Source organism: Scyliorhinus canicula, chromosome 8 (genome assembly GCF_902713615.1).
Source record: "Scyliorhinus canicula chromosome 8, sScyCan1.1, whole genome shotgun sequence".
NCBI lineage: Eukaryota > Metazoa > Chordata > Chondrichthyes > Carcharhiniformes > Scyliorhinidae > Scyliorhinus > Scyliorhinus canicula.
The window spans coordinates 77368285-77395565 of record NC_052153.1 but is presented as its reverse complement, the minus strand read 5'-3'; the positions used below and the strand labels follow the sequence as shown (position 1 = coordinate 77395565).

Here is a 27281-nt window from a genome sequence, read left to right as displayed (position 1 = left end):
TGATAACTTAAATGTGTATATTAACATATATTGATAAAATGTAATATAAATTATTTTTGCCTTTCCAGATAAAATGTCAGCACATATGTCTGAGAATTGTTTCTAATCAAACCTCTTGTAATTTTAGATTTAAAGAGATAGCATACATCAGCCCTTCCACAGCCATAGATTGTGTTATTACACTAATATACAATCCCAAAGGTTGGCAGAACTCTGTTTCTACATCATTATTTCAAAATGCTCAGTTTCTTTCATTTTTTTGAACACTTTTTAAACTTTTGCCTCATTAAATGCAGAAGTATGGTTCCAGTGCCACTGCCAGCCCTCCAGTACCTTATCCAAATGATCATTCTTCTTGTGTGAACTTAAACAATGGGTTTATTGGATTATAGGCAGCATTTTGGTCAAACCCAATGGTGCTGTCTTGTAATGTCCATGCCTTTAAAACTGAAACAATTTTTTGTCTACTTAGTTCAATGTCCTATGTTTTTTTTCATGAATGGAACAATCTGTCTGGACTGTACGCAGAACAATACTTTCACTGTACCTCGGTACGCGTGACAATAAATCAAATTCAATTCAAGAATATTGATGCAAATTGTGGTGCGCACACCACTGGCCTGGCACAAACAAAGCACAGATCATCGATTGAATTTGGGACATTTGGTATCAAACCCATCGTAACCCCTGAAGGTTGAGAGCTGCATGTCGATAAACTTAGTTTATTTGAAAAACAAATTTCCAACAAAATCCTAATCTTAGTAGTCTTTCAGTCTAAGCACTTACTGTCTGATATTTTAATTGACTCCTGAAAGGTTAACTCACAAAGCTAGTGGCAGTTATAAACAAGCAACATTGTCAGAGATTTTTATTTAGTATATGCAGCTGGGAAGAATAACAAAATAGGATTATCAAGGAGAACATAGGAAAGAAGAATTTAGTTCAGCTGGAGAATATTCAGGAAAGCTAACTGGCATTGGCTCAGACAGGGTTTCAATACCATAATCTACTACTCATTCTGTTATTTTGATATATAATACCATAATCTGTTGAAGTGTTTGGGTTCAAAATCGGCAATTCATTGTGTCAGCATGGACTGAAAATAATGCAAGAAATATTTCAAATCAGTTTACATTGCACCTTCTGTCCTTATTAAGACAAAATAAAAATTGTTTTTCAATCTTGGACACCCTCCAAAAAATGAAATACATCACAATTTCTTCTGTGAATTTCTGCAACTGCCTCCAGTGTCCTTGGGCTGGGGAGAAGAAAACTCTGCCAGGATTCCCTTTCCTTATCACTTTTCAGTGACCGCTGCTAGAAAGTGCTCTTGTTGGGATGTTGGATGAGCAAAGGCTCGAATCTGGCTGTGCTCCAGGTTCAAATAACTTGGCAATACTCAACAACTGGGCTTACACTTGTCAAATGGCTGTCAGCACCCAAGGAACCAAAATGTGGCTCTAACCTTAGGAGAGGAGACGATGGGGAAAAAAATCCAACAATCGTGATTTTCTATTAGGTTGGGAAATGAAAAAGTTACTGCACTGAGTTTGATTCAGGTCGGCAACAAATTTGGCACCGACTCATTCTTAACCTATAAAATGTCGAGTGTGATCATTGTGAGTGTAATCACCACCATATACTGTCACACTCCTCTCTCACATGTGGACTAAAATATTTATCAGACTTGCTCTTGCCTTATTAATGTCCATTCAGTCTTGATACTGAATGTGGAATCAACGAGCAGTTATGCCTGCAACTACCTGTTCAGGTGGGTCACTTATATTAAACACATTCAATATCCTTCAGCTGAGCTCAGTCAATCCAAGTACAAACTGAACCAGAAATACAATGCATGACTATTCATGAAGGGTTAATCCACTGATCTTTGTTTCCTGAAGTGGATTGTTCGAATAATTCTGCAAATTTCAATTCAAAGAGATGCAGCTATTAACAAAAACCCTCTAGATTTCCAATCTTTACCTTGTCCTGCTTTGATTCCATGTTATCAACATGCAAATCTGTGTATTTAATAATAAAGAGGACACCTTCCACTGACTGCCATTCCCTCATCACAAAAATTCCTCCACCACCCCACTGTTGACCTCACTATATCCATAGCCTCTGCCTGTGATGCATTGACCCCATGGCAGCATCTCCCGAGTCAGGTGACCGTTTAGAAGCACCCCTATTATTTTCTGGCTATACTGAATGTCACGACTTATTATCAGAAGAAAATATTTTCTGTTGAAATCATTGTGCTCCATGTGTTTAACTGCATTATTTTAGCCATCATCTTGTTTAGAAGCATTTTTTGTTCAAATTTGCAGCCCAAACTATATAACATATTTCAGGAGTTTGGTCACTAAGATTTACAAACTACAGTAAATTTGTTATATAGATAATGATGCAATAAATCAAATAAACAAAAAATACTTACTAATATTCCATTGCAAATTCAACAAATGATTAGAATAAACAGATATGATAACTTTAATTTTCACAGTTAGTAAGACCATGCATTCTAGTGAACTCAGGATGCCACGATGTCCTAAATCTATACATGTAGACAGCGAGTAGTCATGTCTGACTGTTTTTATAGTCTGCTTCCTTTAAATAACATTGTCTTCTAATTGTCCTAAATCGGCCTAATTGCATCTTCAGTAATTAAGCACTGGATGGTATTTGCTGAACAGGACTTTCAGTTGGTACCACAGGTTTTTTTTTGTCATCTTCATGAAACTTTTGCATCAGTTTTTTTTTGCTTTCAAGTCTTTGGTTCCATTCTTTGATGAGTCTGTAAGAAGAACACATTATGCCTTTTACAATGTGTTATATGTACAATAGTCTTGATTGTTTCCCAATTATTTGAGAAAACATTAATTGCCTTTGGTAGTATCAAACCTAAGAGAAGGCGATGGGGTGATTTTAGCTTTTGTCAATACTGTGAAGCAGAAGGTATCGGATGAGCCATCCATTACATATCACTCTTGATTTTAGTTTACGCTAAGTGGAAAGAAAAGTCAGGAGAGCCATATAACAGATAATTGGACATTGTGTATTGTACAATATCAGCTGAAGTTAAAATTATTTCTTCAGCGCTTACATTTCCTGCATTTATATTTATCATGGGTTAAAGGGGATTGTCAAACATGTTGTGTGCCAATAGCTTCAGATTCACTTCAGATGATTATTTTTCTTAATTTATTTTCTTTCTCTTTCTTCCTCACTTTAAGCTGACCCCTTGTCAGGTAGTTATTTGTTCCCAAACCTAGGGGTCACCAAAATTAACCATAGGTCTTTTATCACTCCTAGGACTAGGATACCTAACTCAGCATTGGTTGAACCTGAAATTGTTCTGATTCATATGGTTCAGATACACACTGTATCAGATAGCTAGGCTAATGCAGAAGCAAATACCAAAGAGGATCGCTCAAAGCACAACAATACTGTTATCAAATCTTGATTTACTGTTGGATTTGCCCATTGAAAGTGATTAACATTTTGTTTCTCTGCGACAAGGACCCGGGTTTGATCCCGGCCCGGGTCACTGTCCATATGGAGTTTGCATATTTTCCCCGTGTCTGCGTGGGTCTCACCCCCACAACACGAAGATCTGCAGGGTAGGTGAATTGGTCACGCTAAATTTGACCCTTAATTGAAAAAAAATAATTGAATACTCAAAAAAACATTTTGTTTCTCTGTAAGCCTCATGCCTGTTTGACAGATCTAACAATCAATAGTCATAGATAGCGCTCTTAATCGGTGTATCTAGAAAATGTTAAATACAATATAGACGACACTTTATGATTTTGATTCTGCTGTCTTCGAACTGAGGCACAGGGCCCGATTAAACTGTCTTGTGCCCGACTCGGGAAATGACGATGTCATTAAGATTCTCGAGAGGTGTCTCACGAGGCTTGCAATACTCAGGATGCCTCGCGAGATCTTACGTGATCTCGCAATCTGGATCTTTTTGGTCCTCTTTGGTTGATTTCCAGATTGGCATATTTAAGTGAGCAATTAGTCTCACTTGATATGTCTATAATGGAGTCACCCAAGGCCCGGGATTGAACGCCCATGCCTGGGAGACCTCACCATGGCACCGTTTAGCACTGGTCCACAAAAGCATGGACCAGGCATGACAGCACCTTGGGGGAGGGGGTGAACCCCCAGCCTATCAGAGGCCCCTCTGGTGGTTGGACTCTGGGCAGGGTGGTACCATGGCACTCTAGCTGCCATCTGGGCACCTTGGCACTGGAAGACTGGCACCTTGGCATTGCATATGCGCACTGATGAGTGGGCACGCAAGCACAGTGCAGCTGCATTTTTTAAATATTGTCACAGCCTTTTTGAAAGCCGCTCACGGCCGGCATTGTTAAATGAATGGAGAGGCTTAAAGGTAGTAAGAGAGAGAGAGTTAAAGAGGCAGAGTGGTTTAAGAATATTTTACAGAGTTTAGGGCAATAGCAGCTGATAGTAGAGTTGCCAATTGTGGAGCAAAGGAAATAATGCACAAGAGGCCAGAATTGGGAATACAACAAACGGTTAAAAGTCGGCTGCTCCGACTGTTTGCGTAATCAGAGACACAGAAGATTTTTTTTTAAATTCTATGTAATCTTCGTGCCTGAAGGGAGGCAGAGAGCAGGTCACATCCCCCGAACGTCGAAATCACGTGCTTTAGGCGCGATTGCGATTCCTCCATTTTGTCAGCAGCAAACAACAAGGTAAGAGGAAATGGTGGATCGCGAAGATGGGCCGGCGTGGGCCGCGAAGGTCGGCTGGCGTGGGTCATAAAGGTCGCCCGGTGTGGGCTGCAAAGGTCGGCCGGTGTGTGTTGCGAAGGTCGGCCGGCATGGGTCCTGAACGTTAGACGGTTGGTAAAAATGGGTCCTGGGGAAAAAAAATTGAAAAACACTGCTCTACACAGCTCTGCCTAACCAATGGCAGCATAATGGTGTGAACAGGATTCTTTTTTTATTTTATTTAGATTACCCAATTATTTTTTCCAATTAGCGTTGCCAATCCACCTACTCTGCACGTTTTTAGATTGTGGGGCGAAACCCACGCAAACACGGGGAGAATGTGCAAACTCCACATGGACAGTGACCCAGAGCTGGGATCGAACCTGGTACCTCAGCGCCGTGAGGCAGCTGTGCTAACTTGTGCGCCTCAGTGCTGCCCCAGGATTCATAGTAACTTTTCACAGTAACTTCATTGAAGCCTACTCGTGACAATAAGCAATTTTCATTTTCATTTCATATTTAATGCCTTAGGATTACTCTAGGCAAGAAATGAGGGAAATGACAATAACTTTAAAGATCAGTGTCACGGCCCACCAACCTCAAAATACGGGATAAAGACCCTCCTCCAACTCTCTTTCATCATCAGAGCAACCGCTATGGAATTTGTTGGCCCTTTTCTCCATGTTTTCCATTGTGTGCTTTGGAATTAGCCTTTAATTGGCCGAGTTGGTCTCAAAGGCCGTTTTCTCCTGTCAATTGCAATACCAATTGGGGTTTGATGAGTGACATTGTAAAGTCATAGAAATACCCACAGGCCAATTGCAACTGATGAAATAATTCCTGTGCGGTTCTCCAAGGATTACATTTATTTCCATCCTTCTGCATCACTGTTGTTATAGAAATTGCTGAGCATCTGATCTTTTTCAAACCATTCGACAAGTGCCATTCTGCAGGCAACAATTAGAAAATGAGCAAGCAATCCAGACTGATTCTCATTAACTTTGCTGACGGAGTAACCAAAACTAAAAGATATGCAGTGTGGGGAGATGCTACCGTGAATCCCCATTCTATGGTCTTGGCTCCACAAAACAGACATTAGGATGAGGTGAAATATATCATTCCTGCTCACTGATCTAATAGAACGTGTCCAATCACTTTCCAATATCCTTTTGAGCAAAGTGTGGGACAAATCTAATCACAGCTGGCTGAATAGCTGCTCAATATTGGTTCAGATCTTTACACGAGAGACTAAATCACAAGTCGAGTGTCACATCCAGAACAACCACAAAACTATTCAGCACCATTAGGAAATATGGATCCGTTCAACCAAAGGACTATTCAAGATCAGTTGCATCATTATCAATACACGACATTGCATTGGTTCACTAGGACAGAATCTCCCATCCCCACAACCGGAATCATGGCTGGCAGGGCGCTTAACTTGGTGGGATGAAAAACATTGCTTTCCCTATGGTGGGATGTACTGTTGGAATTTGATTCTCCCAATTTTCAAGACATTAGCTTCTCATGCATGCTACCTCGCCAAACTCAAGTTCGTCCTCCATATTAGGTGCCCTCCAGCAAGAGTTTTAAAGTTCAGTTTCACGACTGCATCTAAGTGATATGCAGCTGGCAAGCTTCACTTCTTCCACAACCTTTGAGGTCAGCAGATGTTTCTTTCACCTTTTTGGGGACCTCACATAACTTTATTCATATCGGGGGGGGGTCAATGGTGGGGAAACCCCAGATGGAACAGTTGATGGCCTTCAGCAGAAATTGATTTTGACAGTAGGAAATGCTTGGGGACTGGTTGAAACCCATCGAGGGATCAGTCGCACATTTGTGAGGGTCGAGGGACCAAGTGGAAAAGTGCCTCGAGGCACAAGGGGCAAAGCTGCGGGTGGTGGAGACCAAGGTGTCTGACCAGAGTGACTGGATTGTGCCCCTGGAGGCGGAGGTGGAGGCCATCTGAAAGTCATTGAGGGTAAAGGTGATGGAGCAAGAAAACAGGTCCAGGCGGCAGCGGGGCTGCCACGAGTGCCACAAAATATCTGACAAAGGTATTGGCCGGGCTGGTGGAGTAAGGAGTACTGGAGAAGGCCCCAGAGGTGGACAGGGCCCATAGGTTTTTACGGCAGAGGCTGAGAACGGGGGAGCTGCCCCGGCCGATGATTGTGTGGATGCACAAATTCCTGGAGAAGGAAAAGATGTTGCATTTGGGTCAGGGATAAGTGAGACTGTGAGTGGGAAGGGAACCAGGTCCGAATATACCAAGATATCAGTATGGAGCTGCCAAAGAGGCACGCAGGATTCAACAGGGCCAAGGCGGTATTGTACCAAAAGAAAATTTGGTTTGGGTGCTGTACCCGGCAAAACTGTGGGTCTCATTTTAAGGCCAGGAGTATTATTTCGAAACAGCAGAAGAGACCAATGATTGTATAAGAGATCTTCAACTGGGGGAAAACTGAGAATTGGTATGAGACGGAGGAGTTGTAAAGATTGGAGGGTATAATTGTTGTATGTTGCCAGAGAGTTGGGGGTCTTTTTGTCTTATTTGGTGGTTGTTGTTACTGTATATTGTATTTTGCAGAGTTCCAAGTTTATAAGTTTGTGTGGGCATAATTGCCCCCCCCACCCTGTGTGAAGGACCAGGTTAGGCTGAGGAAGGGATGGGTGGTACAAGTATTCCACGCGGGGTTTGTTTCGAAGGCGCGAGGGTGGCCATTTTGCTGAATGAAAGAATGGAGTTTGTGGGAGCTCAGGAAATACAGGACCCAGGGTGCTGGAAGGGACGCATGTGGTGTTAGTTAATGTACATGCGCCAAATTGGGATCAGGTAGGGTTTGCGAGAAGTTTGCTGGGAGCGATCCCAAATCTGTATACCCACCAACTGATTCTGGGAGGAGATTTTCATTGCGCGATGGAACCAAGTGTGGACAGGTTGAGCCCTAAGTCAATGGGAAGGTTGAAAATAGCAAACGAACTGGAAGGGTTTATGGAGCGGATGGGAATGGTCAACCTTTGGAGGTTTAAGAACCCTGGCGCAAGTGTGGTGAGCCGGGTAGTGCTGTTGATGGTGGTGGGGACGGAGTATGCGGGAATTGTAATACCCAATCATGCACCGCATTGGCTGGAGTTGAGGTTCAGCGAAGGGCAGCTACAGAGGCTGAGATGGAGGCTAGATTCGAGTTTGTTGACGAATAAGGGGTTCTGTGAAAAGGTGAGGTTGGTGATCGAGGAGTACGTGGAAATCAATCAGAACAGGGAGGTGTTGGGGGCACATTTTGGAGGATGTAAAAGGCAGTGGTCCGACTGGAAATTATCTTGTTTAAGGTACACAGGGGCAGGAGACGGAGGGAGGAGTATGGACGGCTATTTGATGAGATAGTTGAGGTGGACAAGAGATACGCGCAGGGCCCCCACTAAAGAGTTGTTGATGGAGAAGATGAGGTTGCAGGGGCGTTTGTTATGTTGACGATGGAGGAGGCAGTAGAGCAGTTAAGGAGGGTGAGGGGGGGTTCAATACGAATATGGGGAGAATCAACTCGCATGCTAGCTCATCAGCTGAGGAAACAGACTACGTCCAGGGAAATCTTAAAAGTAAGAATGGAGGGGGAGGGGGGAGGTAGTGTTAGAGCCGGGGAGATAAAGGAGGCGTTCCGGGGTCACTACGAGAAGTTATATAGGATGGCGCCAGGTGGAGAGGAAGGGGACATGGGATGGTTCCTGGACGGCTTTAGATTTCTTGTGGTTGGAGGAAGAGAGGAGGCAAGGAGCTGCTAGGCCTGAGGGAGGTGATTGATAGTATTAGGGTAATGAAGTCGGGGAAGGCTCCGGGACCGGATGGCTTTCCGGCGGCGTTTTATAAGGTGTTTGCAACGGAGTTGGCACCACTCTTGTTGGGGATGTTTAATGAGGCTCTGGGTAAGGGGGAGCTGCCGGAGACACTGGCACAGGCCTCGATTACATCAATCCTGAAAAAGGGGAAGGATCTGCTGGAGTATGGGTCACAGAGACCCATTGCATTATTGAACGCTGACGTGATAGTGCTGGCTAAGTTGGTGATGGGAAGGATGGAGGGATCTTTGCTGGGGGTGGTGGCGAAGGACCAGACGGGTTTTGTAAAGGGCAGACAACTCTCCAGTAACATCAGGAGGCTGTTGAATGTGGTAATGACACCATTGAGAGGGGCAGGTGTCAGAGGTTGTTGGCTCCATCGATGCCGAGAAGGCCTTTGATTGGTTGGAGTGGAGGTATTTATTTGAGATTTTGGGTAGGTTTGGTTTTGAATTGAAGTTCGCGGCATGGGTGCACTGGTTGCACACAGCTCCGGTGGCATGGAACAAGCTCACAAAGTTTTGGGCTGAACCGAGGTACGAGACAAGGGTGTCCACTGTCGCTGTTGTTATTTGCAATCGCGATTGAGCCCTTGGTGATAGCTCTTAGGGGGTCAGTGGAGTGGCGGTGGAATATGAGGGGTAATAGAGAGCACCGGGTATCGCTGTATGCAGGCGGCCTGTTGTTGTTTGTGTCAGGCCCGCTGGAGAGTATGGGTGGGATCATGGGAATACTGGTTTTGGACCTTCTCGGGTATAAGTTGAACATTGGGAAGAGCGAGAGGTTTCTGGTGAACAAGCCGGTGCTGGGGATCAGCTTAGGGGTGTTACCATTCAAGGTTGCTCGGGAAGGGTTTAGGTATTTGGGGATCCAGGTGATGAGGAAACGGGCTATGATGCTCAGGTGGAATTTGACAACGCTGGTGGAGGAGATTAGACGGGACTTCAAGAGATGGGAAGCAAAAGATGCATCTGGCGCTGGCAGGGAGGGTCCAGGTCACGAAAATGAATGCGCTACCAAGGTTCCTGTTTGTTTTCCAGACCCACCCGCTCTTTCTCCCAAAGGCCTTCTTTTGCAAATTGGAGACGGTCATCTCAGTGTTTGAATGGGCAGGTGCCAAGGGTCAAGAGCGTTCTGCTACAGTTGGCACTCCCGAACCTGCTTCATTATTATTTGGCAGTGAATGTGGGGAAGATGAGGCGATGGTGGGGGGGGGGGGGGGGGCAGAATGGGTTTGGGTGGAGAAGGAGCACTGTAGGGGATCCAGTTTGAGGGCATGGTAACGGCTCCACTGCCGTTAGCTCCGGGGAATACACGGAGAGCCCGGTGGTACATTCGACAGTCAAGGTATGGAATCAGCTGAGGAGGCACTTTAAACTGGAGGGAATGTCGGTGTTTACGCCACTATGCAGGAACCATAGGTTTAAGCCGGGGGAGATGTATGGGAGGTGGGACTGGAGAGGGTGAGGCACTTGTATCTGGAAGGACAGTTTGTGGGATTGGCAGAGCTGTGGGAGAGATTTGTGTTGCCCAGTGGGAATGTATTGAGGTATATGCAGGTGAGGGACTTCGCAAGAAAGGAGGGGAGGACGTTTCCCAGGTTGCCGAGGTATACCCTGCTGGAGCAATTGCTGCTGTCTGATGAGTCGGAAGAGGGTAGGATTGGGGATATAAGTGATTGGTTTGGGAAGCGGGGGAGGGGGGGCACAAGTGGTGATGATCAAATGCAAATGGGATGAGGAGCTGGGGGGGGGGAATAGATTGGGGTCTGTGGGGCGAGGCGATGCAGAGGGTGCATGCTACCTCCTCTTGCGCGCAGATGATTGATTCATAGAACATAGAGTGCAGAACGAGGCCATTCGGCCCATCGAGTCTGTACTGACCCACTTAAACCCTCACTTCCACCCTATCCCCGTGACCCAATAACCTCTCCTAACCTTTTTTGGTCACGAAGGGCAATTTTATCATGGCCAATCCACCTAACCTGCACGTCATCGGACTGTGGGAGGAAACCGGAGCACCCGGAGGAAACCCACAAAGACACGGGGAGAACATGCAGACTCCGCCCAGATAGTGACCCAGCGGGGAATTGAACCTGGGACCCCGGCGCTGTGAAGCCACAGTGCTATCCATTTGTGCTACCGTGCTGCCTGATTCAGTTCACAATTGTGCACAGGGTGCATATGACTCAGGCAAGGATGAGTAAGGTTTTTTGTGGGATGGCTGACGTGCGTGAGAAGTGTGGGCGGGGACCAGCAAATCACATGCACATGTTTTGGGGGATGTGAGAAGCTGGAAAGATACTGGGAAGCAGTGTTTGGGAATGACCAAAATTGTAGGGGTGGAGATCAGGCCGGACCCGATGGCGACGATCTTTGGGATATTGGAAGTGCCAGAGCTGCTGGAAGGGAAGGGGGCCAAGGGTAGCGGCCTTGCTGTGGGGGATCTGTATGACTTTCTACGATCGGAAAAGATGAAATTTGAGTTGAGGAGTTGGAGGAGGGCTTTGAGGCACAGTGGGGGTTGTTCATGACAATGTTTGAGGAATTGTTCGTGGGGCGGGGGGGGGGGGGGGGGTAAAATTTGGAAAATAGTACAAACTGTAGGTTATTGAACGTGTTGTTGTGTATGTTACAGTTCTTTTTTTTAATACATGTTTGTAATAAAAATACATTTTAAAAAAAGATGATGGAGAGAGTTTGAACGGTGACATGCACCATTTTGCAAACCTGACCAGTCAGTCAGTGAGATAATTCAAAGTGACAGGCTGATCTTTTTGGGTGGGTGGAGTTCAAGGTCAACACTAGTGGTCGACTAAAAGGTACCCCAAAATTATGAGCCAAATGGATGTCAATCATGCTCAGTTGTGTTCTCCTTTCCATAGTGAAGCTCACATGGCAGCAGGTTGTTGCTGATTCATGGGTCTCATAACATGGAGATCCCAGCAATGTCTGGACCTGCTGTTCATTCTGTGTTATTTGCCACTGGCAGCAGCCAGAGGCAGGATGACAGGAGAGAGGGAAGTGGATGCCTCCAACGGGCCCGGCTACTGGATGACAGTCAACCCGTGACTCCAAACATCCATCTTCCTGGGTAAATTGTCATGGCTGACAAAGACGAGTCTTTCAAAGTTGCCATGTCAACGGTCTCTCTATAGAGTCTCAAGGGTAGTGGAAGCAAACTGAATATTGTCAGAGGGAGACTTCTTATACATAACCCTCATCATCCTGTTCAAACAGGAATGTCTCTACAAGCATTATGTAGGAATGGGAGGGCCCATCTCTGGTCTTCTCAGGATGTCCTTCACCTGGAAGGGATGGGATGGGAACATCATGTCTAGATGGAGACCAGCTAAAGGGCTGAGCACTGGCCTGCTGGATTTTAAATGGAAGAAAACATGTTCACTAAATGTATGTGGTGAACCTATTGCAGTAACCATTCACCATGTATGTAACTGCACCACGCTGTTGCTTATGAGGGCTCCACCTATGGACCATTGTAAGATATTACCTGTGATGTATCATACTGGTGCCTTTGTGGGCTCCGCACCTGGCTCCTCCCCTTGAGGGGAGGTATAAAGAGCAGTAGCTCTGTAGGCGGCCCTCAGTAGCAGAGCAGTCACAGGCAAGCACTGTTCTAGTCGATTAAAGCCACAGTTTACATCTACACTCTGTTTCACGTGGATTGATGCTCGCATCAATGTATCACTTCAAATTGTTCACGCATCCACTGAGGCTTCAATGATACAGGCTACAGTCAACCCCGCGTTGGTAATGGTTCTCATCCCAATGAGGATGGTGGCTCATCGCCAGTTGGCACAGGGCCAGGAGGAGCAAGGTCCCGAGAGCAAGAGGCAGCAGGACTGGCAACATTGGCTCAACCATGGGTGTATCGCTGGCAGTGTGTTTATCTAGAGATGAGGTAAAGGCAATGCCAATACACCTTCATATGTCCCAGGATGTGGTTGTGCACATCTGCCAGATTTTCCAGTGCAAACCACATCCACAAGGACTTAATGAGTAATGCAAAGCTCCTGGCTGGCACTGAGTGAATGGCTGTCTAGGTGCTGCTTAAATATGACATCAGGACCTTAGACACCATGAGGTAACAATGGAGCAGGTGACTTCCTGCCAGCCTTGCCATAAGATTCACTGAGCTCTGACAGAAATTGACTATTCTAGTCGGATATAAGATGTTTAAATGAGAACTATTAAGAATAATTATCCATAATCATATTAACCATGAGAGTAAGGGATGCCGAATAGCTGGGAACATTTTGCAAGTTGCTTGAGACTTGCTTAAGATTGTAAGAACAGTGACATCAACAAGCTAAAAGGCCCCATTGTTATACAGTAAAGAACTGGTAGTTCAGTCTCTATAGTAACAGCCAGTCTAGGGCTGATAATTTCTCAGTGAAAACTGTGTTTCTCCAATAATGTCTAGATGCAGGTGTGGATAAGTTGGAAAATTACGACTGCAGAATATTCCGCTCTTATTAGCCCTGGAAGCACCAATTTCCCCACTATAAAGAAGTCAATTGTGGTGTATACATTATACATTATGTACTTGGGAGAAGAAGGAGAACTCCTTCTCCCCTGGGTGGGTGAACCGGCATGGGTCCACAGCTAGTGGTATGGCCTCCCTCCTGGGATTGGTTGTGTGTCCTGCCATTGCCCGTTCTCTGAGCTCTCTACCTGCCATTCCCCTCACCCTTTCCTGCGCACTGCTGCCCTCGCTCTTTCCTTCTTCTATTTCAACTCTCATCCCCAGAATGAGGCAGTGCAGTCCTGTGCAAAGTGTTCATCAAGTTGGTTAACAATTAGCAAATAAACAAATAAAGTGTCTTCCGAAGATCTCTTCACCGTTATCCCTGCTGCTGTTTCTCCAATCCGTTTTCCAGGACAAACTTGTCTGTGTCCCTAGAGGCCATGAAAATATGTTCCCTGCCTTTGAATATGACCCAGAGTTTGGCTGGGTACAGTATCCCAAACTTTACGCAGCTCTTGTACAGGACGGCCTTTGTCCTGTTGAATTTTGCCCAGCACTTGGCCAGGTCAGCCCCAATGTCCTGGTAGATCCTGATCTGTTGACTTTCCCAGTTACAGTTCCTTGTCTGCCTCACCCAGCACAGGATACTTTCCCGGTCTTGGTACCGGTGCATTTTAGCGATTATCACCCTCGCTTTTCCCTGGCTCTGGATAATGGGCAAAGCTATCGATGGGCTCTGATGGGCTGGGGAAGCTACCCCTTCCCACCTAATTGCCCAGCATTTGGGCCACATAGTCCGTGGGCTTCCTACCTTAGATCCCCTCCGGCAGGCCCACAATCCGCAGGTTTTGGCACCTCAAATCGGATTTCCTGGTTGTCGATTTTCTTTCTCTTCAGACTCCCTGTGTCGCGAACAAACTTGATACTTCTCTTTTCAGACCAGCAATCCGGTCACCCAGGTCTGTTGCGGCCTTTACCAGCTCGTTTCTGGAGTTTTCCTGAGCTTCCAGTCGCCTCTCTGCCTTGTCTAGGGTCACCTGCAGGGTCGGCAGAGCTTCCGCAACCGCATCCCTGACCGCAGCTTGAATATCAGTTTTTGTCTCTTCTCTGTCTCCTCTCAGTTCCCTTGAGAGAAATATCCTCCACCCATCCCCTGGTGTGTGTGTGTGTGCGTGCGTGGGTGGGGCGGCTCCTTGTGTGGCGAGTGGCTCCTTCTCGTTCTGGCGAGGCCCATGTTTCGCTGGCTCAGCCATTTGTTTCTCCTGGCTTTTTCCGTTTCTACTTTCCACGCGGTCTCTGGAGTGGCTGTTGTTTGCCATTTCCTTTTGCGTTTCTGTTGCTTGAGGTGTGGGGATGTATTTTCCTTCGTGTCAGCGGGCTATTTCGGTTGAAAGAGTGTATTTTCGGGTTCGTGGCAGGACAGCCGCGTGATGTCTGACCTCTCAGCACATCCCCATCAGCGGAAGTCCCCAGCCTTCAACATATTTAATGACCCAGCCTCCTCGTGAGATATGCACGAGGACCCCCAAACTTTCTGCAGTCTTTCTCCATATAAATATTTAACACCATTATTCTTCCTTCCAAAGTGCAAAACCTCACATTTTCCTACATTATATTCCATCCACCAAGTTTTTGCCCACTTACTGAACCTGTCTATATCCCTCTGCAGACTACTTGTGTCATCCTTGATGTGTTAGGCAGGTTGGTGCGATGTGGACTGCACTTGATGCAGTGAGATTAGAAACAGACCTCTAACACTGGAGAAAATCCAACATGATTTTAGTCAACAATAGAACTAATATACATGCTCAACTGTGGGTCGACACTATGCTGAACTGACTGGAGACCTAGTACTAGCCTGACCAGACTTACTAGCTATCGCATGGTGTTTGCACTGGCTATGCGCATGAACTCTGACTGTCTCAGTGGCTGGGTCCAGAGAGACCGGAAAACCTAGTGCCCTCAGGCTTTATAGTGGTCGTGTCCTGTCTGGTGATTGGCTGCACTGTGCTATGTGCTTACTGGACATCCTGGGTGCAATTCTCTGCAATTCAGGGTGGCCTGCGGGGGGGGGGGGGGGGGGGGGGGGGGGGGGGGGGGGATCGAGCACCAGGGGGGCGCTCAGAAAGGGTCTGGCCCGCGATCGGTGCCCACCAACCGGCGGGCTGGCGTCTCTGAAGGACGCACTCCTTTCCTCCGCCACCCCGCAAGATCACACCTCCATTTCTTGCGGGGCGCCCGGGGGGAGGACGGCCACCTGCGCATGCGCGGGTTATGTAATTTACGCGACACCGCTTTTACGCGGCGCCAAGGCCCGGCACGCGTAAATGACGTGGCGCCGCTCCTTGCCCCCCGGGGGGGAGAATAGGGGGCGAGGGGCGGCCTCCAACGTCGGAGTGAAACACTCCAATTTTCACTCCGGCGTCAGCACTTAGTCTCCCATTGGGAGAACCCCGCCCCCTGTGTGTCAATCACTGCCTGTCTGCACTTCATTATATACATGAGTGCATATTATGACATCTCCCCCCTTTTTTTAGATAAATAAATACTAAGGTGTGCATGCGTATATGTATATATATATATATGCCTGACTATATACAAGAGATATCGAAATGAACATATATACATAGGAAGGTGTCAATAGTGCAGATACATGGCAAACAAAACGATATTTACAGAGGTCAAATCGATGAAGTCACAAAATGTACAAAAGTTCAGTCTATAGATTTAGTCTTTGTGGTGGGCGACAAATTCTTGTTGATCGCCGCAGAGGTGGATCAGGAGCCACCTGCACTTGGACAGGCGGGATCGCTGCCATCGAGTTGGTCGCGGGGGCCGGCAGGATTGCTGGTAGATCGGTGGCCTCGTGGTAGGGTACGTCCAGAGAAAGCATCGTAGGCGGCGGGGCACTTCGGTCAGGTAGCGGGCGTAGAACTCTTCGCAGTGCCCGTCTGTTGCGCCATAGCAGGGAGCCATCAGCCATGCGGACAAGGAACGATCTTGGGGCAACTTGTTTGATCACAACAGCTGTGGCTGACCAGCTGCCCTCAGGCAACTGGACACAAACATGATCAGTCGGGGCCAGCTCGGGTAGATCCGTGGCATGAGCATCGTATGTGGCCTTCTGTTGGGCCCGGGACTGCTGCATTTTCTGCACGACCGTGAGGTGGTCAAGGTCTGGAACATGGATGACTGGAACTGTGGTCCACAGAGTGCGATTCATGAGCATCTGCGCTGGAGACAACCCAGTGGGCAGTGGGGTTGCCCTGTATGCCAGCATTGCCAGGTTGAAGTCGGAGCCTGAGTCTGCAGCTTTGCACAGCAACCGCTTTACAATATGGACCCCTTTCTCGGCCTTCCTGTTTGACTGTGGGTAGTGGGGAATGAAGTTGTAGGACTGTGCAAAATCAGACCATTCCTGGCTGTAAAAGCAAGGATCGTTCTCGCTCATTACTGTGAGTGGTATCCCATGCCTGGCGAACGTTTCTTTGCAGGCTTTGATCATTGCCTACAACGTGAGGTCAGACAGTTTCACCACTTCTGGGTAACTGGGTAACCAGGAGTACGTAGTCACGCCCCTTGGCGTGGAAAAGGTCTACACCGACTTTGGACCACGGAGAGGTCACAATCTCGTGCTCTGCAACGTTTCTTTGGGTTGAGCTGGCTGAAACTTCTGACAGGTAGGGCAGTTGAGGACTGTGTCAGCAATGCCCTGGCTGACGCCCAGCCAATAGACTGCCTCCCGAGCTCTGCGTTGGCATTTTCCGACCCCATGGTGACCCTCATGGAGTTGGCCCAGCACCATAGCCCACATGCTCTGAGGAATTACGATCCTGTCGAGTTTCAGAAGGATGCCTTCCACCACCGCCAGGTCGTCTTTTACGTTGTAGACCTGGGGACATTGTCCCTTCTGCCAGACATTGGTAAGGTGCTGCATCACTCGCTGTAGCAGAGGATCCTTGGCTTTTTCCGCACGGATTTGAACCACCCGTTCGTCAGAGGCCGGAAGGTTGGTGGCACACAATTGCACTTGCGCTTCTATGTGGTAGATGAAGTCACTTTGTTCACACGGTGTGGTAATGGACCTGGATAGGGCATCTGCAACGATCAGCTCTTTGCCTGGCGTGTCGACAAGTTCGAAGTTGTAGCGGCGTAGTTTAAGAAGAATTCGCTGTAACTGAGGTGTCATGTCATTTAAATCCTTCTGGATTATGTGGACTAGAGGCCTGTGGTCCATTTCTACCGTGAGTTTTGGCAGGCCGTAAACATAGTCGTGAAACTTGACTATCCCTGTCAGGAGGCCCAAACATTCCTTCTCAATCTGAGTGTACCGTTGCTCAGTGGGTATAATGGCCTTGGAGGCATACGCCACTGGCACCCAGGACAAGGAATCATCTCGCTGAAGGAGCACTGCCCTAATGCCGTCCTTGCTTGCATCAGTTGATATCTTGGTTTCCTCAGTTAGGTCGAAGAACGCCAGAACCGGAGCTGTGGTTAGCTTTGCTTTCAGCTCACGCCATTCCTCTTCGTGGGCGGGATTCTCCGTTGCCCGTCGTAACGCGGGTTTCCGGCGAGAAGAATCGGTGTTAATCACTCCGGCGTCGGGGCCTTCTTTTAAGCTGGCAATCTCCGTTCCCGGAGGGGCCAGCAGCTGACTGACGCGATACGCGTCAGTTTCACCAGCTGCGGAAGTGGTGAGACCCGGCGTTTTTTGGAGGAGGAGGAGGAGAGAGACAGACCCGGCATTTGGGGGGGGGTGTTCCGGCATTTGGGGGGGGGGGGTTTCCGGCATTTGGGGGGGGTGTTCCGGCATTTGGGGGGGGGGTTGTTCCGGCATTTGGGGGGGGGGGTGTTCCGGCATTTGGGGGGGGGGTGTTCCGGCATTTGGGGGGGTGTTCCGGCATTTGGGGGGGGGGGGGGGTGTTCCGGCATTTGCGGGGGGGGGGTGTTCCGGCATTTGGGGGGGGGGGTTTGGGGGCAGCGGCAGGCAGAGAGGGGGGGGCGACAGATGCCCGGGCCAACGCAACGTCGCCCCCCCCTCTGTACGCCGCTGACCCCCTACCCTCCCCAACCCCCCCCTCCCCACCCTCTACCTCCCTCCCAAACCCCTACCTCCCCCACCACCCCACCTCCCTCCCCACCACCCTCCCCCCACCCTACCCTCCCTCCCCACCACCCTACCTCCCTCCCCACCACCCCTACCCCCCTCCAACGCCGCCCCCCCATCTCTCGCAACGCCGCAACCCCTCCCCCCCTCAACGCCGGTACCCACACCCCGTCCCCCTCCCTCTGAAGGCCGGTACCCACACCCCCCCCCCTCCTCCTCCCCCCCCTCCTCCTCCCCCCCTCTCCTCCTCCCCCCCCCTCTCCTCCTCCTCCCCCCTCTCCTCCTCCCCCTCTCCTCCTCCCCCCCTTCCTTCCTCCCCCCCTCCTTCCTCCCCCCCTTCCTTCCTCCCCCCCCTTCCTTCCTCCCCCCCCTTCCTTCCTCCCTCCCCCCTTCCTTCCTCCCCCCCCCTTCCTTCCTCCCCCCCCTTCCTTCCTCCCCCCCCTTCCTTCCTCCCCCCCCTTCCTTCCTCCCCCCCCTTCCTTCCTCTCCCCCCCTTCCTTCCTCCGTTAGTGGGGGGGGGGGGTGCGGCGTTAGTGGGGGGTGGGGGGTGGGAGGGGTGCGGCGTTGGAGTGGGGTGGGGGTGGTGAAGGGGGTAGGGGTGGTGAGGGGGGGGTTGGGGTAGGGGCAGCGGCGTGCAGAGGAGGGGGGGCGACGGGTGCCCGGGGCCAATGCACCGTCGCCCCCCCTCTGCACGCAGCTGCCCCTACCCCAACCCCCTCCCCTCACCACCCCTACCCCCTTCACCACCCCTACCCCACTCCAACGCCGCACCCCCCCCACCCCCCACTAACGCCGCACCCCCCCCCCCCACTAACGGAGGAAGGAAGGGGGGAGGAGGAAGGAGGGGGGACGGAGGAAGGAAGGGGGGGGGAGGAAGAAGGGGGGGGAGGAGGAAGAAGGGGGGGGAGGAGGAAGGAAGGGGGGGAGGAGGAGAGAGGGGGGGTGTGGGTACCGGCCTTCAGAGGGAGGGGGACGGGGATGGGGTGTGGGTACCGGCGTTGAGGGGGGGGGTTGCGGCGATGAGGGGGGGTTGCGGCGTTGAGGGTGGGGGGTTGCGGCGTTGCGAGAGATGGGGGGTGGCGTTGGAGGGGGGTAGGGGTGGTGGGGAGGGGGGTAGGGGCGTTGGAGGGAGGTAGGGGTGGTGAGGGGGGGGTGGTGGTTGGGGTAGGGGGCAGCGGCGTACAGAGGGGGGGGGCGACGGTGCGTTGGCCCAGGGCATCCGTAGCCCCCCTCTCTGCCCGCCGCTGCCCCCAAACCCCCCCCCCCCCGATGCCCCCCCCCCCGATGCCGCAACCCCCCCCGGATGCCGCAACCCCCCCCCCCCCCGATGCCGCAACCCACCCCCCCCCCCCCCGATGCCGCAACCCACCCCCCCCCATGCCGCAACCCAACCCCCCGGGGTAAGTGAAAAAAAATTGAAATCCCGCCGGCGCCAGCTGTTTTCAGAGGCTGCCGGCGGGATTTGCACAACGCCGGTTTTTGGCCGGCGGGAGATTTCAAAACCCTGCGGGAGCGGAAATAACGCCGCTGCCCGCCGATTCTCCGACCCTGCGTGGGGTCGGAGAATCCCGCCCCATGTGTGGGCAGCCACTGGAATTCCGTCGACTTCTTGACGAGATTGTGGAGGGCCGTGGTGTGGGATGCCATATTGGGAATGAATTTCCCGAGGAAGTTGACCATCCCGAGAAAGCGGAGGACCACCTTCTTGTCCTCCAGGGTCTTCATGGCATTGAGCGCCGAGACCTTGTCGGCATCTGGCTGCACTCCCTGCTGCGAGATGTGGTCACCTAGGAATTTGATATCCGATTGTCCAAATGAGCACTTGGCCCTGTTGAGCTGGAGACCATGTTCATGGATTCTCTGGAATACCTTCTTGAGGCGAGCGATGTGTTCCTGGACCAGATAATGACATCGTCAATGTACACTCGCACCTCTCGATGCCCTCCATCTGTTCCATGATGCGGTGAAATACTTCGGAGGCAAATATGATGCCAAAAGGCATTCGGTTGTAGCAGTAGCGACCGAACGGGGTGTTGAACGTGCACAGCTTGCGACTGGATGCGTCCAGTTGTATTTGCCAAAAACCCTTGGAGGCATCCAGCTTTGAAAAGAATTTGGCATGAGTCATCTCATTGGTCAACCCGTCACGTTTTGGTATCGGGTAATGCTCCCGCATGATGTTGCGGTTTAGATTCTTAGGGTCAATGCAAATGCGAAGCTCCCCTGACGGCTTCTTGACGCAGACCATGGAGCTGACCCAGTCTGTGAGTTCTCTAACCTTTGATATGATGCCCTGGTCTTGGAGGTCCTGCAATTGCTTCTTCAGACGATCCTTGAGGAGTGCGGGCACCTGGCGTGGTGCATGAATTACAGGGGTGGCGTTCGGCTTGAGCAGGATTTTATATCGGTATGTGAGCGTGCCCATTCCATCGAATACGCTGTGGTACTGCGTGATGATGTCATCTATGTAGGCTTGCAGATTTCCATCAGGCGAGGTCGTCGCTGGTGATGGTGACATGGTGTGGATTCGCTGAACCAGGTTCAGGAGCTTGCAGGCTCGAGCACCGAGCAGGGATACTCTGTCAGGCCTGGTGATTTCAAATCGCAGTGTTGCCTTGATCGCCTTATTGTATATCCCTAGTTGACACGAGTCACTGGCAGCTATGGCATTGCCATTGTAGTCAAGGAGCTGGCAGGCTGGTGGAAAAATGCTTGGTCTGACGCAGATGGTGTCGAGATCGGATTTCGAGATGAGGTTCGCCGATGCGCAGGTGTACAGCTTAAACTGGACGCGCGCCTTGTTAACTGTGAGGTCAGCTCACCACTCGTTGTCAGGATCCACACTGAGGATCGAGAGGCGTTTCACCGTTGTGGTGGAAGGCAACACATGCGTCGTTATGATGCCCACCCGGTATGGGGACTTGAGGCACTGAGCATCAGGGTCTGTTGGGCTGTCGAGATCGAAATCTGGTATGCCTTGTTGTATTGAGCGGACACTTCTGTGCCGTAGCTGGGATCGCTGGCTGCTGAGCGGTGGAGCAGATCTGCAAAGGGCTGCGTAGTTGCCAAGCTTGCCACACTGTAGACACCGGCGTCCTTTTGCTGGACATTGTTGTTTTAAGTGGGCGGAGCCACAATTCAGACACATCATGACTTCGACGTCAGCGCGTTCCGTGTGCCATCGCGCATGCGCAGTGCGGTCGATCGACGTACGCACCTGCGCAGTCGGGTTGTCGGTCTCGTGGTCCACTCGGTCGTGGCGTTCATGCGCAGGGGCCCGGGAAAAGCATGCGAAATGGCCACTCTCCTCGATGCTCAGGCCCTGCATCTGTGCGATGGCCTGCACCCATTCCGCCTCGTGGGAGGCCAGCTTTGCAGTCTCTGCCGCCCTGATGTAGGAGTAACAATTTTTAGCATGTTCATGGACAACGCACGTCTCGATAGCGACAGGGAGGGTCAACTGTTTGACTTTCAGGAGCTGCTAGCGAAGGGAGTCAGAGTGGACCCCAAAAACGATCTGATCCCGGATCATGGAATCAGCCGTCAAGTCATAGTTACATGACTGTGCTAGGATGCGGAGATGGGTCAAGAAGGAGTGAAAAGGTTTATCCTTCCCCTGAAGCCTCTGCTGGAAAACGTACCGCTCAAAGCTCTCATTCACCTCAATGTCGCAGTGGCTTTCGAAATTGAGCAGGACTGTCTTGAATTTTGTTTTGTCTTCGCCTTCAGCGAACGTAAGGGAGTTGTAGATGTGGGTTGCGTGGTCACCCGCTGTGGAGAGAAATAGCACGATCTTCCTGGCATCTGATGCGGCTTCGAGGTCGAAGGCCTCAATGTACAAGAGGAACTTTTGCTTGAAGATCTTCCTTGGCGCTGAGGTTGCCGGAGATCCTGTGTGTCAATCACTGCCCGTCTGCACTCCATCATTTACATGAGTGGATATTATGACAATCCTCACTGCTTGCCTTCCCACATATTTTTGTGTCATCTGCAAACATGGTAATAGTGCATTCACATCCCTCACCAAAGTCATTAATATATACCGGGCAGGATTCTCCGGACTTCGACACCGAACTCACATGCGGCGATCGGCTGGAGAATCTACGTTGCCAGCAAAATCGGGGGTGATGAGGCTTTTACGATGCGCCGCCCCCTCCAAAACTGTGCACTCTAGGAGTACGCTGCACGCCGTCTGGATGGCCTCAGGACGTTACCTGAGGCCCTCCCCACAATGTTACGCCCCCAATGGGCCGAGATCCTGATGGCGGCGATTGTGTGTGGTATTTGTTTTGGAACTCGGCGTGGCGGCTGCAGACTAAGTCCAGCACCGCCACAGTCGGAGGACGATCCGCTGGCAGTGTGGGTGGCAAACCTGGCTAAAGGGGATCACTATTTGGCAAGCCGGTTCCATGCGCGGCCGGTGCCATTTTGCACGGCACGGCCGCTGCAGGCCATCACCGTGCGCATGGGGGGCCACAGACCCGGCAATTCTCCGGCCGTATCTGCAGCTAGGCTCTACACTACTTGCCTGCTAGCTCCCCACCAGACGGGCGATCGGTGGCCGTTTTTCACCTTTTATTCAGTCGTAAAACGCCACCTTTCCCATGCCGGCGTCACCACTTAGTCTCAAAATCGGAGAATCCAGCCCATTGTATATAATTGTGGCCCCAATACTGATCCCTGTGGCACTCCACTAGTTACAGGTTGCCATCCAGAAAATGCCCTCTGACCCCAACTCAGTCTTTTATGAGTACTGACTGTGCAAACTCTCAGATTAAATTGTGGGGATAGAGGTCCGAGAAGACAATTAGTGTCCTTGTCTAGCCAGCAAAACCAAACATTTTAATGGAAAAATTGATGGTTGAAAAAGATTTTGAAAAATTTGCAATGCTCCAGTTCTGGTCAGTGAGGGCTTTGTAAAACATTTATCAATATATAGATTATGAACTATCTCTGGCTAATTTAATTGTGAGCCAGATTTTGTCACTATTCTGCATTTTCAATTTTCTTTATGAAACATACTGTGGTAAAATGCCACATTATATTTCTTTACCACCTGCCCCATAATTGTATTTGCTACTCTCCTGATAGTATTGGCTTCAGCTGGAGTGTGGGCCTACATATAATCACAGCCCTTAACTCCCGTGTGTGAGTTTAGACTGTGGGACAGCTTTCCCCCTTCCTGCACCTGAGCACATTTAATGATTTGGATGCAGCCCGTGTGTGCGTATGTTTTGGGTAGAGGGCTGGTATAAATGTCTGGAAGAAAACCTATCTGATTTTTTTGGGACAAAGGCTCAGTTGACTGGACAGCTGGTTGGTGATGCAGAGCAAGGCCAACGGCGCGGGTTCAATTCCCGTACCAGCTAAGGTTATTCATGAAGGCCCCATCTTCTCAACTTTGCCCTTCACGTGAGGTGTGGTGACCCTCAGGTTCAATCGCCACCAGTTAACGCTCTCTCAAATGGGAGAGCAGCCTATGGTCCTCTGAAACTGTGGCAACATTTATTATTTTAAATCCCACAGCAGTCATTGCATCTCCAATAATGGTTTCCCTCCCCTCCCCTGCACTGTCTAAGCCTGTGCGGCACAATTGCTACCATGTTCACAGTCGAAAAAACTGGTCCCTAAATAATCGTTCAACTCAGTAACAATAAAGTAAAGTTATTTGGAAAAAACATAATGAGCAATTTGGCAGGGATACACCAACTTCCCTGTCCCCCAACCATACAATCCGTGTCTCTGCGATGACAGTATGAAACATCATGGGGCGAAATCTCACCCACTTGTCCGTCATAACTTCAGCAGATTTGTTACTTCTGCATGATGTCAGGGTTATTGCAGCTCCTCTGCCAAGGTTACAGGCAGGGGAATGAAAGAGTCACTGCAATTTGATATGAACTCATTAAACACCAATCCATTGCAATTTACTGTGATGCACTTCCTTGATTATTTGCATCACGTTATTGCAGTATGCAAGCTCATTCTAAATCATAAAGTCCAAGCCACAAATGCGATATTTTCAGCAAAGTGATTCCTATAAATCAACCCCAAACTGTCTTGAATTACAACTTATTTGCAAAGTAATCAAACCACGCACCTACTAAGGGCACTCTTATCCAACCTCGTCCTTTCCTGCTCCAGCCACTCCGTCTGCTTTTCAATTCTCTTCTCCCAGATAGCTTTCAGATCATATTGGGGGGCAGCTGCTCTCTCCCGACTGGATAAATAAGATAATCTGTCCATTTCCTAGAAGAAATAAGTACACTGTGACTGGAGCTGATGATGTTGTGCGTAATTATCATTTTTACAGCAATAGAGGGTGGTTTCCTCAGGGTTCAGCTCACAACATTTTGTATCTTTGTACCTTTTTGATGCCCACATTTTTAGTTTAAGAAATAATGCGCTGGAAATGATTCTATTTTTATTGCATCAAGAGATTGACCTACTCCCAGTGAGATTAAAAGTTCCCTTAAAGTTCCAAGGCCTTGGAACAATAGCCTTGATTAAAATACTTCTTATACAGGCAGATGTGAAAAATTAAGTAATGAGTCAGCCTTAAGGGTGTAGGATCCTTAATTCTGCAAGTAAAGTAAAGTATTTGGGTTTACTTTTACATGTTTCTTGTTCTTACGCACAGTGGTTCCTTTTTGTTCTCTTTTATCACCATTCAAGGTAAACAGCCATGGTGTCAAAAAATGGCAGAAAATGCAAGGGAGAGAAGCCCTCTGATATGCCTATTTTTGAAGCTTCATAGAGGTTTGCAGAATAAACCTCCTGCTTCCCCAATACCTATTTACAGACTCATCACCTAATTCACTTCCCCTGCAAACTACCCCCACTTGTTGCCTTCTTCTCGCCTCCAGTTGTGCTCCTGGTTGCTTTTATGCTGCAGTGCTTCTGTCAGTTCAAATTGAGAAATATTTTATCACACTTCATTCTTTTTTTTCTATTTATGTTCCTGCATAAAGTATTCCAAAATGTGATTTTAGGGGGGGGCAGCACAGTGGCGCAGTGGGTTAGCCCTGCTGCCTCATGACGCCGAGGTCCCAGGTTTGCTCTGGGTCACTGTCCGTGTGGAGTTTGCACATTCTCTCCGTGTTTGTGTGGGTTTCACCCCCACAACCCAACGATGTGCCTGGTAGGTGGATTGGCCATGCTAAATTACCCCTTAATTGGAAAAAATGAATTGGGTACTCTAAATTTTGTTTTTTAAAGTGTGATTTTAGAAAATGACACAGAAAATAAGACTTTCTTGAAAAATAAAATTACCCCAGATATGAAAGATTTACTTGTAAACTCCCCACTCCTCCCTCCTTTTTCCCTCTACTCTGCTCCCCTCCTCCATACCACGTTGTCCTTTTCCTGAAGCTGTTGATTCCCCATTGGGGTAAATTCCACAAATTTAGTCAACCTGAAGCACTAATTATCTCACCTGAGGAACCATTCCTTAAGTGCAACACAAAATAGCAGAAGGTAAATCACAGTCAACCCCATCCTGTCTTCACTTGGATGTTCACATGCACATCCCTTGTAGTTGGATACCAATCAGGAATAGGAATGTTACTGTAATTGTTCTGCATTTGTTTCCCCGGCGCCCAAATGTATATGTACCCCTCCAGTTCCCTCCCCCACAAACAGATACCTACTTCTGTACTAAGAACAATACTGCCAATTGTACAGAGCTGCTGTTGTTGAGCTAGCACATAATACCCTACCAGTTATTTTATTCTAACTTTTGTTGTTGTTGTTTGTTTTGTTTATATATATTATATAAATTCTATTTTGTGTACATAACGGTAAATATACTTTATTCAAAAACCCAATAAAAAACAATTATTTTTAAAAAAGGAATAGGAACATTGGTCACTTTATTTCTTCACTAATTGACAGGCAATGAGGACAACTCCAACATACCAGCTGCAAAGATTGCCCAGGTCAGGGACCAAATCTGGGCCCCTTCTGGTGTGTGTGCAGCTCACCGACTTAACCAGCTGAACCATTAGGGAAGCATGCAGATTGCAATTTAGGGTTAGGAGTTTAATTAATATCACCTCATTCTTTGCAAGCATGGTGATAGTTTAAGGTTTATTTTTTTAAAGTTTACACTGGCTCCGAGTATCCTACAAAAGTTAAATGCCACTTTGATTCTGTATTTGAAATACTGATGTACCCATTCACAAATCGATGATAACCATAAATTAAAATATTTGTTACATCTTTATAAATAAATTCAGTTAAAATATCAGAAGGAGGGCATCACGGTGGCGCAGTGGATTAGCCCTGCTGCCTCATGGCGCCGAGGTCCCAGGTTTGATCCCGGCTCTGGGTCACTGTCCATGTGGAGTTTGCACATTCTCCCCGTGTTTGCGGTGGTTTCGCCCCCACAACCCAAAGGTGTGCCGGTTAGGTGGATTGGCCACGCTAAATTGCCCCTTAATTGGAAAAAAAATTTGGGTAGCATATTTCAGTCAGCCTTTACTTAAAACTTTGTAAATTTGTACCAGGCTTAATTTAATGGTAAACCTGCACTCAAAAAAAAGTGTAAAATCTTTAAACATTTTCCAAGATTGATGAGACAAGTATAGAATTTTGGAACATATTTTACTGAATTATTCCATGTTGCTACAGCTCAGCCAGTTGAAATGCAGTCTCACTACTTGATTAATTGTACATAGATCCTAGAACTTTGATGGATCTGATATGATGAAAGATTGGTTTAAATCAGGACAGACTTCCAGCTGAGAGTATTTGGCAGTCATATTTGATACTCGCACTTAACAACAGCACATTTATTCAATGATCTCCTTACAACATACAAACGCTGTCAATGCAAATTGTTGGAAACAATTGTAATTCACTATAAATACCTCTGAACATTCAAACATTTGAAGCACAGCAATTCTGGAGAGGAACTCCGCATCAAGGGAGTTAATTTCTCAGAAATTGCAATCCCATTTTAAAATACAATTCACTTACCAGAAGTGGATTTTTTTTTCCCCTCCGACAAAATGGTTGTTCCCCGAACTGTGGCGATGCCTATCTGTTTCGGGACATAACCAGAGTGAGTAGTGGTGAACCTGCACAAGCTACATTTATTTTTG

The 27281-nt window shown here is 48.6% G+C and overlaps 1 long non-coding RNA gene across 1 annotated transcript; it reads right to left on the bottom strand.

Annotated features, from left to right (window-relative positions):
• LOC119970336 lies at positions 1–27281 on the bottom strand. The gene is made up of 3 exons (XR_005461586.1): positions 27157–27281; positions 24278–24426; positions 1–2797 (listed from the first exon to the last, which is right to left on the bottom strand). It is a non-coding gene; the product is annotated as an uncharacterized LOC119970336 (long non-coding RNA).